Source organism: Calliopsis andreniformis, chromosome 10 (genome assembly GCF_051401765.1).
Source record: "Calliopsis andreniformis isolate RMS-2024a chromosome 10, iyCalAndr_principal, whole genome shotgun sequence".
In the NCBI taxonomy this organism is placed as follows: Eukaryota; Metazoa; Arthropoda; class Insecta; order Hymenoptera; family Andrenidae; genus Calliopsis; species Calliopsis andreniformis.
This window is the reverse complement of record NC_135071.1, coordinates 949,766-961,570: the sequence shown is the minus strand read 5'-3', so window position 1 is coordinate 961,570 and position 11,805 is coordinate 949,766.

Genomic DNA, 11,805 nt, shown 5'->3' with positions numbered 1-11,805 from the left:
TCAATCCTCAATCCTCAATCCTCAATCCTCAATCCTCAGTCCTCAAACCTCAATCCTTATTCCTCAATACTGAATCCTCAACCTTCAGCCCTCAGTCCTCAACAATCACTTGTCAATCCCCATTCCTCAGTAGAATATCCTCAATTCACAGGTTTCAATACTCAATACTCAACCTGCAATCTTAAAATCTCTATCTACAAACATCAATTCTCATAACTCAACCCTCAACACTCAGTCCCCAATCCTCAAACTTCAATCCTCAATCCTCAATCCTCAATCCTCAATCCTCAATCTTCAATCCTCAATACTCAATCTTCAATCCTCGGTCCTCAATCCTCAATCGTCAATACTCAACCATCAACCCTCAATTCTCAATACTCAATAGAATATCCTGAATTCTCAGGGTTCAATACTCAAACCTCAATCCTCAACCCTCAGCCCTCAGCCCTCATTCTCCATCCTCAATACTCAATCCTCAATCCTCAATCTTCAATCCCCAATACTCAATCTTCAATCCTCAATCCTCAATCCTCAATCCTCAATCCTCAATCCTCAGTCATCAATACTCAATCTTCAATACTCAATCTTCAATCCTAAATACACAATCCTCAATCCTCAATCCTCAATCCTCAAAACTCAATCCTCAGCCCTCAGTCCTCATCCTCAATTCTCAATTCTCAATCCTCAATCCTCAATCCCCAATCCTCAACCTTCAATACTCAATCCTCAATCCTCAGTCCTCAATCCTCAACCTTCAATCCTCAATACTCAATCTTCACTCTTCAATCCTCAATCCTCAATCCTCAATCCTCAATTCTCAATTCTCAATCCTCAATCTTCAATCCTTAATACTCAATTTTCAATCCTCAATCCTCAATCCTCAATCCTTAATCCTCAATCGTCAATCCTCAATCCTCAATCCTCAATCTTCGATCCTCAATCCTCAATCCTCAATCCTCAATCCTCAATCTTCAATCCTCAATACTCAATCCTCAATCCCCAGTCCTCAATCCGCAATGTTCAATCCGCAATACCCAATCCTCAATCGTCAATCCTCTATCCCCAATCCTCAATCTTCAATCCTCAATCCTCAATCCTCAATCCTCAATCCTCAATACTCAATCCTCAATCGTCAATCCTCAATCCTCGATGTTCAATCCGCAATACCCAATCCTCAATCTTCAATCCTCAATCCTCCATCCCCAATCCTCAATCCTCAATCCTCATTCATCAATCCTCAATACCCAATCCTCAATCTTCAATCCTCAATCCTCAATCCTCAATTCTCAACCCTCAATCCTCAGTCGTCAGTACTCAAACCTCAATCCTCAAACCTCAGCCCTCATCCTCAATCCTCAATCCTCAATCCTCAGTCCTCAATCTTCAATCCTCAATACTCAATCTTCAATCCTCAATCCTCAGACCACAAACCTCAATCCTTAATATTCAATCCTCAATACTCAATCTTCAATCCTCAATCCTCATTGCTCGGTCCTCAATCCTCAATCGTCAATCTCCAATCCTGAATACTCAACCTTCAATTCTCAATCCTCAATCCTCAATACTCAATCCTCAATCCTCATCCTTCAATCCTCAATACCCAATCCTGAATCTTCAATCCTCAATCCTCAATCCTCAATTCTCAATCCTCAATCCTCGTTCCTCAAACCTCAACCCTCAACCCTCAGTCCTCATACTCAATTCTCAATTCTCAATCCTCAATCCTCAATCCTCAATCTTCAATCCTCAATAATCAATCTCCAATCCTAGATCCTCAATGCCCAATCCTCAATCTTCAATCCTCAATACTCAATCCTCAATTCTCAATCCTCAATCCTCAATCCTCAGACCTCAAACATCAATATTCAACACACGGACCTGGTCCTCAATCCACAACCCCCAATCCTCAATCCTCAATCTTCAATCATCAATACTCAATCTTCAATCCTCAATCCTCAACCCTCAATCCTCAATCCTCAATCCTCAATCTTTAATCCTCAATCCTCAATCCTCAATCCTCAATCCTAAACTTTCAACCCTCAATACTCAATCTTCAATCCTCAATCCTCAATCTTCAATCCTCAATCCTCAATCCTCAATCCTCAATCTTCGGTCCTCAATACTCAATCTTCAATCCTCAATCCTCAATCCTCAATCCTCAATCCTCATTCTTCAATCCTCAACATCCAATCCTCAATCTTCAATGCTCAACCTTCAATCCACAATTCTCAATCCACAATCCTCAATCCTCAGACCTCAAACATCAATACTCAACCCTCAGTCCTCGTCCTCAATCCACAACACTCACTCCTCGATCCTCAACCTTCAATCATCAATATTCAACTTTCAATCCTCAATCCTCAATCCTCAATACTCAATCCTCAATCCTCAATGTTCAATCCTCAATACCCAATCCTCAATCTTCTGTCCTCAATCCTCAATCCTCAACCCTCAATCGTCAATCCGCAATCCTCAATCCTCAATCCTCGATCTTCAATTCTCAATACTCAATCTTCAATCCTCAATCCTCAATGCTCAATCCTCAATTGTCAATCCTCAATCGTCAGGCTTCAGTACTCAATACTCAATCTTCAATCCTCAATCCTCAATCCTCATTCCTCAATCCACAATCCTCAATCCTCAGTCCTCAATACTCAACCATCAATCCTCAATTCTCAATACTCAATAGAATGTCCTGAATTCTCAGGGTTCAATACTCAAACCTGAATCCTCAACCATCAGCCCTCATTCTCCATCCTCAATCTTCAATCCTCAATCCTCAAGCTTCAATCCCCGATACTCAATCTTCAATCCTCAGTCCTCAACCCTCAATCCTCAATCCTCAACCCTCAGTCATCAGTACTCAATCTTCAATACTCAATCCTCAATCCTCAATACTCAATCCTCAATCCTCAATCCTCAATCCTCAATCCTCAAACATCAATCCTCAACCCTCAGTCCTCATCCTCAATTCTCAATTCTCAATCGTCAATCCTCAATCCCCAATCCTCAACCTTCAATCCTCAATCCTCAATCCTCAATCCTCAACCTTCAATCCTCAATACTCAATCTTCAATCTTCAATCCTCAATCCTCAATCCTCAATCCTCAATCCTCAATCTTCAATCCTTAATACTCAATCTTGAATCCTCAATCCTCAATCCTCAATCTTCAATCCTCGTTCCTCAAACCTCAAACCTCAACCGTCAGTCCTCGTCCTCAATCCTCAACACTCAATCCTCAATCCTCAACCGTCAATCCCCAATACTCAATCTTCAATTCTCAATCCTCAATCCTCAATCCTCAACCTTCAATCCTCAATCCTCAATCCTCAATCCTCAGTCATCAATCCTCAACCCTCAATCCTCAACATTCAATCCTCAACAACCAATCCTCAATCTTCAATTCTCAACCTTCAATCCACAATTCTCAATCCTCAATCCTCAATCCTCAGACCTCAAACATCAATACTCAACCCTCAGTCCTCGTCCTCAATCCACAACACTCAATCCTCGATCCTCAATCTTCAACCATCAATATTCAATTTTCAATACTCAATCGTCAATCCTCAATACTCATTCCTCAATCCTCAATGTTCAATCCTCAATACCCAATCCTCAATCTTCTATCCTCAATCCTCAATCCTCAATCCTCAATCCTCAATCCTCAATCCTCAGTCCTCAAACCTCAATCCTTATTCCTCAATACTGAATCCTCAATCTTCAGCCCTCAGTCCTCAACAATCACTTGTCAATCCCCATTCCTCAGTAGAATATCCTCAATTCACAGGTTTCAATACTCAATACTCAACCTGCAATCTTAAAATCTCTATCTACAAACATCAATTCTCATAACTCAACCCTCAACACTCAGTCCCCAATCCTCAAACTTCAATCCTCAATCCTCAATCCTCAATCCTCAATCCTCAATCTTCAATCCTCAATACTCAATCTTCAATCCTCGGTCCTCAATCCTCAATCGTCAATCTCCAGTCCTGAATACTCAACCTTCAATCCTCAATCCTCAATCCTCGATTCCCAACCATCAATCCTCAATTCCCAATACTCAATAGAAAATCCTGAATTTTCAGTATTCAATGCTCAAACCTCAACCCTCAACCCTCAGCCCTCATCCTCGATCCTCAATCCTCAATCCTCAATCCTCAATATTCAATCCTCAATACTCAATCTTCAATCCTCTATCCTGAATCCACAATCCTCAATCCTCAATACTCAATCCTCAATCGTCAATCCCCAATCTTCAATACTCAATCCCCAATCCTCAATCCTCAATCCTCAATACTCAACCATCAATCCTCAATTCTCAATACACAATAGAATATCCTGAATTTTCAGGATTCAATACTCAAACCTCAACCCTCAACCCTCAGCCCTCATCCTCAATCCTCAATCCTCAATACTCAATCCTCAATATTCAATCCTCAATACTCAATCTTCAATCCTCAATCCTCAATCCTCAATCCTCAATCCTCAATCCTCAGATATCAATCCTCAATCTTCAATACTCAATCGTCAATCCTCTGTCCTCAATCCTCAATCCCCAATCCTCGTTCCTCAAACCTCAATCCTCAACCCTCAGTCCTCATGCTCAATTCTCAATTCTCAATACTCAATCCTCAATCCTCAATCTTCAATCCTCAATAATCAATCTCCAATCCTAGTTCCTCAATTCCCAATCCTCAATCCTTAAACCTCAATCTTGAATCCTCAATCCCCAGGCCACAAACTTCAACCCTCAATGCTCAATCCTCAATCCTCAGTCGTCAGTCCTCAATCCTCAATCCTCAATCCTCAAACCTCAATCCTCAACCGTCAGTCCTCGTCCTCAATCCTCAGCCCTCAATCCTCAATCCTCAATCTTCAATCCTCAATACTCAATCTTCAATCCTCAATCCTCAATCCTCAATCCTCAATCTTTAATCCTCAATCCTCAATGCTCAATCCTCGATCCTATATCTTCAACCCTCAATACTCAATCTTCAATCCACAATCCTCAATCCTCAAACATCAATCTTCAATCCTCAATCCTCAAAACTCAATCCGCAATCCTCAATCCTCAATCTTTAATCCTCAATCCTCAATACTCAATCCTCGATCCTAAATCTTCAACACTCAATACTCAATCTTCAATACTCAATCCTCAATCCTCAATCCTCAATCCTCAACCCTCAATCCTCAATCCTCAATCATCAATCCTCAATACTCAATTTTCAATCCGCAATACTCAATCGTCAATCCTCAGTCCTCAATCCTCAATCCCCAATGCTCGTTCCTCAAACCTCAATCCTCAACCCTCAGTCCTCACCTTCAATTCTCAACTCTCAATCCTCAATCCTCAATCCTCAATCTTCAATACTCAATCCTCAATCCTCAATCCTCAATCTTCAATCCTCAATCCTCAATCCTCAATCCTCAATCCTCATTCTTCAATCCTCAACGCCCAATCCTCAATCTTCAATCCTCAATCCTCAATCCTCAATTCTCAATCCTCAATCCTCAGTCCTCAAGCCTCAAACCTCAATCCTCAGCCCTCGGCCCTCATCCTCACTCCTCAATACTCAACCCTCAATCCTCAATCTTCAATCCTCAATACTCAATCTGCAATACTCAATCCTCAATTCTCAATCCTCAATACTCAATCCTCAAACGTCAATCCTCCATCCCCAATCCTCAATCTTCTATCGCCAATCCTCAATCCTCAATCCTCAATCCTCAACCTTCAATCCTCAATACTCAATCTTCAACCCTCAATCCTCAATCCCCAATTCTCAATACTCAATCCTCAATCCTCAATCCTCAATATTCAATCCTCAATACTCAGTCTACAATCCTCAATCCTCAATCATCAGTCCTCAATCCTCGTTCTTCTATCCTCAATACCCAATCCTCAATCTTCAATCCTCAATGCTCAATCCTCAACGCTCAATCCTCAATCCTCAATCCTCAATACTCAATCCTCGATCTTCAATCCACAATACTCAATCTTCAATCCTCAATCCTCAATCCTCAATCCTCAATTCTCAATCCTCAATCGTCAGGCTTCAGTACTCAATACTCAATCTTCAATCCTTAATCCTCAATCCTCATTCCTCAATACTCAATCCACAATCCTCAATCCTCAATCATGAATACTCAATCTTCAATACTCAATCCTCAATACTCAACCCTCAATCCTCAATCCTCAATCATTAATCCTCAATCTTCAATACTCAATCCTCAATCCTCAATCCTCAATCCTCAATCCTCAATACTCAACCATCAATCCTCAATTCTCAATATTCAATAGAATATCCTGAATTCTCACGGTTCAGTACTCAAACCTCAATCCTCAACCCTCAGCCCACAGCCCTCATTCTCCATCCTCAATCCTGAATCATCAATCCTCAATCTTCAATCCCCAATACTCAATCTTCAATCCTCAATCCTCAAACCTCAATCCTCAATCCTCAATCCTCAATCTTCAATCCCCAATACTCAATCCTCAATCCTCAATCCTCAATCCTCAATCCTCAATCCTCAACCTTCAATCCTCAATACTCAATCTTCAACCCTCAATCCTCAATCCCGAATTCTCAATCCTCAATCCTCAATCCTCAATCCTCAATATTCAATCCTCAATCCTCAATCTCCAATCCTCAATACTCAACCTTCAATCCTGAATCATCAATCCTCAATCCCCAATTCTCAACCCTCAATCGTCAGGCTTCAGTACTCAATACTCAATCTTCAATCCTCAATCCTAAATCCTCATTCCTCAATCATCAACCCTCAGTCCTCATCCTCAATTCTCAATTCTCAATCCTCAATCCTCATTCCTCAATCCTCAATCCTCAATCCTCAATCCTCAATCTTCAATCCTCAATACTCAATCTTCAATTCTCAATCCTCAATCCTCAATTCTCAATTCTCAATCCTCAATCGTCAGGCTTCAGTACTCAATACTCAATCTTCAATCCTCAATCGTCAATCCTCAATCCTCAATCCTCAATCCTCAATCCTCAATCCTCAACCATCAATCCTCAATCTTCAATACACAATCCTCAATCCTCAACCCTCAATCCTCAATCCTCAGTAATCAATCCTCAATCTTCAATACTCAATACTCAATCCTAAATCCTCAATCCTCAATACTCAACCATCAATCCTCATTTCTCAATACTCAATAGAATATCCTGAATTCTCAGGGTTCAATACTCAAACCTCAATCCTCAACCCTCAGCCGTCATCCTCCATCCTCAATCCTCAATCCTCAATCCTCAATCTTCAATCCCTAATACTCAATCCTCAATCCTCAATCCTCAATCCTCAATCCTTAATCCTCAACTTTCAATCCTCAATACTCAATCTTCAACCCACAATCCTCAATCCCGAATTCTCAATCTTCAATCCTCAATCCTCAATCATCAATATTCAATCCTCAATCCTCAATCTTCAATCCTCAATACTCAACCTTCAATCCTGAATCATCAATCCTCAATCTCCAATTCTCAATCCTCAATCGTCAGGCTTCAGTACTCAATACTCAATCTTCAATCCTCAATCCTCAATCCTCATTTCTCAATCCTCAATCCTCAATCCTCGATCGTCAATCATCAATCCTCAATCTTCAATACACAATCCTCAATCTTCAATCCTCAATCCTCAATCCTCAATTCTCGACTCTCAATCGTCAGTCCTCAGTCCACAAACCTCAATCCTCAATCCTCAGCCCTCGTCCTCAATCCTCAATCCTCAATCCTCAATCCTCAATACCCAACCATCAATACTCAATTCTCAATACTCAATAGAATATCCTGAATTTTCAGGATTCAATGCTCAAACCTCAACCCTCAACCCTCCGCCCTCATCCTCAATCCCCAATCCTCAATCCTCAATCCTCAATATTCAATCCTCTATACTCAATCTTCAATCCTCAATCCTCAATCCTCAATCCTCAATCCTCAATCCTCAATCCTCAATCCTCAACCCTCAATCCTCAGTGATCAATCATCAATCTTCAATACTCAATCGTCAATCCTCAGTCCTCAATCCTCAATCCCCAATCCTCGTTCCTCAAACCTCAATCCTCAACCCTCAGTCCTCATCTTCAATTCTCAACTCTCAATCCTCAATCCTCAATCCTCTATCTTCAATCCTCAATCCTCAATCCTCAATCTTCAATCCTCAATCCTCAATCCTCTATCCTCAATCCTCATTCTTCAATCCTCAACGCCCAATCCTCAATCTTCAATCCTCAATCCACAATCCTCAATTCTCAATTCTCAATCCTCAGTCCTCAGTCCTCAAACCTCAATCCTCAACCCTCAGCCCTCATCCTCAATCCTCAATACACAACCCTCAATCCTCAATCTTCAATCCTCAATACTCAATCTTCAATACTCAATCCTCAATTCTCAATCCTCAATACTCAATCCCCAAACGTCAATCCTCCATCCCCAATCCTCAATCTTCAATCGTCAATCCTCAATCCTCAATCCTCAATCCTCAACCTTCAATCCTTAATACTCAATCTTCAACCCTCAATCCTCAATCCCCAATTCTCAAAACTCAATCCTCAATCCTCAATCCTCAATATTCAATCCTCAATACTCAGTCTACAATCCTCAATCCTCAATCATCAATCCTCAATCCTCGTTCTTCTATCCTCAATACCCATCCTCAATCTTCAATCCTCAATCCTCAATCCTCAACCCTCAATCCTCAATCCTCAATACTCAATACTCAATCCTCGATCTTCAATCCCCAATACTCAATCTTCAATCCTCAATCCTCAATCCTCAATCCTCAATTCTCAATCATCAATCGTCAGGCTTCAGTACTCAATACTCAATCTTCAATCCTCAATCCTCAATCCTCATTCCTCAATACTCAATCCTCAGTCCTCAATCCTCAATCATCAATACTCAATCTTCAATACTCAATCCTCAATACTCAATCCTCAATCCTCAATCCTCAATCCTCAATCCTCAATCTTCAATACTCAATCCTCAATCCTCAATCCTCAATCCTCAATCCTCAATACTCAACCATCAATCCTCAATTCTCAATATTCAATAGAATATCCTGAATTCTCACGGTTCAGTACTCAAACCTCAATCCTCAACCCTCAGCCCACAGCCCTCATTCTCCATCCTCAATCCTGAATCATCAATCCTCAATCTTCAATCCCCAATACTCAATCTTCAATCCTCAATCCTCAAACCTCAATCCTCAATCCTCAATCCTCAATCTTCAATCCCCAATACTCAATCCTCAATCCTCAATCCTCAATCCTCAATCCTCAATCCTCAACCTTCAATCCTCAATACTCAATCTTCAACCCTCAATCCTCAATCCCGAATTCTCAATCCTCAATCCTCAATCCTCAATCCTCAATATTCAATCCTCAATCCTCAATCTCCAATCCTCAATACTCAACCTTCAATCCTGAATCATCAATCCTCAATCCCCAATTCTCAACCCTCAATCGTCAGGCTTCAGTACTCAATACTCAATCTTCAATCCTCAATCCTAAATCCTCATTCCTCAATCATCAACCCTCAGTCCTCATCCTCAATTCTCAATTCTCAATCCTCAATCCTCATTCCTCAATCCTCAATCCTCAATCCTCAATCCTCAATCTTCAATCCTCAATACTCAATCTTCAATTCTCAATCCTCAATCCTCAATTCTCAATTCTCAATCCTCAATCGTCAGGCTTCAGTACTCAATACTCAATCTTCAATCCTCAATCGTCAATCCTCAATCCTCAATCCTCAATCCTCAATCCTCAATCCTCAACCATCAATCCTCAATCTTCAATACACAATCCTCAATCCTCAACCCTCAATCCTCAATCCTCAGTAATCAATCCTCAATCTTCAATACTCAATACTCAATCCTAAATCCTCAATCCTCAATACTCAACCATCAATCCTCATTTCTCAATACTCAATAGAATATCCTGAATTCTCAGGGTTCAATACTCAAACCTCAATCCTCAACCCTCAGCCGTCATCCTCCATCCTCAATCCTCAATCCTCAATCCTCAATCTTCAATCCCTAATACTCAATCCTCAATCCTCAATCCTCAATCCTCAATCCTTAATCCTCAACTTTCAATCCTCAATACTCAATCTTCAACCCACAATCCTCAATCCCGAATTCTCAATCTTCAATCCTCAATCCTCAATCATCAATATTCAATCCTCAATCCTCAATCTTCAATCCTCAATACTCAACCTTCAATCCTGAATCATCAATCCTCAATCTCCAATTCTCAATCCTCAATCGTCAGGCTTCAGTACTCAATACTCAATCTTCAATCCTCAATCCTCAATCCTCATTTCTCAATCCTCAATCCTCAATCCTCGATCGTCAATCATCAATCCTCAATCTTCAATACACAATCCTCAATCTTCAATCCTCAATCCTCAATCCTCAATTCTCGACTCTCAATCGTCAGTCCTCAGTCCACAAACCTCAATCCTCAATCCTCAGCCCTCGTCCTCAATCCTCAATCCTCAATCCTCAATCCTCAATACCCAACCATCAATACTCAATTCTCAATACTCAATAGAATATCCTGAATTTTCAGGATTCAATGCTCAAACCTCAACCCTCAACCCTCCGCCCTCATCCTCAATCCCCAATCCTCAATCCTCAATCCTCAATATTCAATCCTCTATACTCAATCTTCAATCCTCAATCCTCAATCCTCAATCCTCAATCCTCAATCCTCAATCCTCAATCCTCAACCCTCAATCCTCAGTGATCAATCATCAATCTTCAATACTCAATCGTCAATCCTCAGTCCTCAATCCTCAATCCCCAATCCTCGTTCCTCAAACCTCAATCCTCAACCCTCAGTCCTCATCTTCAATTCTCAACTCTCAATCCTCAATCCTCAATCCTCTATCTTCAATCCTCAATCCTCAATCCTCAATCTTCAATCCTCAATCCTCAATCCTCTATCCTCAATCCTCATTCTTCAATCCTCAACGCCCAATCCTCAATCTTCAATCCTCAATCCACAATCCTCAATTCTCAATTCTCAATCCTCAGTCCTCAGTCCTCAAACCTCAATCCTCAACCCTCAGCCCTCATCCTCAATCCTCAATACACAACCCTCAATCCTCAATCTTCAATCCTCAATACTCAATCTTCAATACTCAATCCTCAATTCTCAATCCTCAATACTCAATCCCCAAACGTCAATCCTCCATCCCCAATCCTCAATCTTCAATCGTCAATCCTCAATCCTCAATCCTCAATCCTCAACCTTCAATCCTTAATACTCAATCTTCAACCCTCAATCCTCAATCCCCAATTCTCAAAACTCAATCCTCAATCCTCAATCCTCAATATTCAATCCTCAATACTCAGTCTACAATCCTCAATCCTCAATCATCAATCCTCAATCCTCGTTCTTCTATCCTCAATACCCATCCTCAATCTTCAATCCTCAATCCTCAATCCTCAACCCTCAATCCTCAATCCTCAATACTCAATACTCAATCCTCGATCTTCAATCCCCAATACTCAATCTTCAATCCTCAATCCTCAATCCTCAATCCTCAATTCTCAATCATCAATCGTCAGGCTTCAGTACTCAATACTCAATCTTCAATCCTCAATCCTCAATCCTCATTCCTCAATACTCAATCCTCAGTCCTCAATCCTCAATCATCAATACTCAATCTTCAATACTCAATCCTCAATACTCAATCCTCAATCCTCAATCCTCAATCCTCAATCCTCAATCTTCAATACTCAATCCTCAATCCTCAATCCTCAATCCTCAATCC